The following is a 1,036-nucleotide window of genomic DNA, read 5'->3' as shown; positions in this document are numbered from 1 at the left end:
GGCTCGTCAAAACAATGATGGTTTTTTTCTTTTTTGGCTCAACAACTTTTATGTATATTATTGTATCTAAAAATACATTTCCATGTGGGTTTGTTTGTGTGTTGTTGGTTTTTTGTTTGTTTGGGGGTTGTTGTTCTTTTGTTTTTTTGGGGGGGTTGTTGGTTTTGTTTTGTTTTGTTTGTTTGTTGTGTTTGTTGTTGTTTTCTTACTGAAAAGCGTTGATTAAGGTACAACATATATAAATGTTCAGTTTTTAAGGACTCTCAAACTACATAAGTTACCTGACTTCAGCGGCTATATTTTCTTGCAAATTTTACCTCAGAAGACAGGCTACCCGCACCTCCTTCAATCGCAAATATCTAAAATTCTATTCGAGATAGATGGATATTTTTTTCACCGGAAAAAAGACAAATAAACAAGCTTTAAGACTATACCAATAACACTATAATATACACCCCAAAAAAGCAACTGACGAGCGGCTCATTCCACGGCGTCTAGCCACAATTTTAAATGTCCACCACAGTATTATACTCCTCGCTTATTATCGTTTGACATGTGCTGCATTGGGGAATTCGAAACGGAAAAACAGAAAAGATTTTATCGTTATGGATAGAGTGAAATACTAACCAGAAATCTGATAAAAAGCGGGTAATATGCAAATGGAGCAGTATCCGCGGCACAGGTTTGTGATTACGAGATGGCAGTTTGTACATCTTGCTGTCTGTTTTCTAGTTTTAGTAAGAGTTTTACGGCACTTGCAACATAATAAGGTCATTTAAGTGCCGAAGATTAGAGGTGTTACAAGAGAGTAACAAACACGAAAAGAAGGTAGGGGGAGAGAAAAAGACGATAGATGTTTGATTGGAAAGAAGGACCAAACCACACCAAAGCACCCGTCAACCACCCACTGCTTAATCTTTATGTTAGCTCTTTGAGCGCATGGTTTGTTCACGTTTGTGAAAAATAAGAAGAGACAGCATAGGCGATCTAGTCTTAAAACTGTTTTTGAAAGATAGAAAGAAAGAGAGAGAGAGAG

Source organism: Aplysia californica, unplaced genomic scaffold, assembly GCF_000002075.1.
Source record: "Aplysia californica isolate F4 #8 unplaced genomic scaffold, AplCal3.0 scaffold01546, whole genome shotgun sequence".
Classification (NCBI taxonomy): domain Eukaryota; kingdom Metazoa; phylum Mollusca; class Gastropoda; order Aplysiida; family Aplysiidae; genus Aplysia; species Aplysia californica.
The sequence above is the reverse complement of the archived record's forward strand: the minus strand, read 5'-3'. Positions refer to the sequence as shown.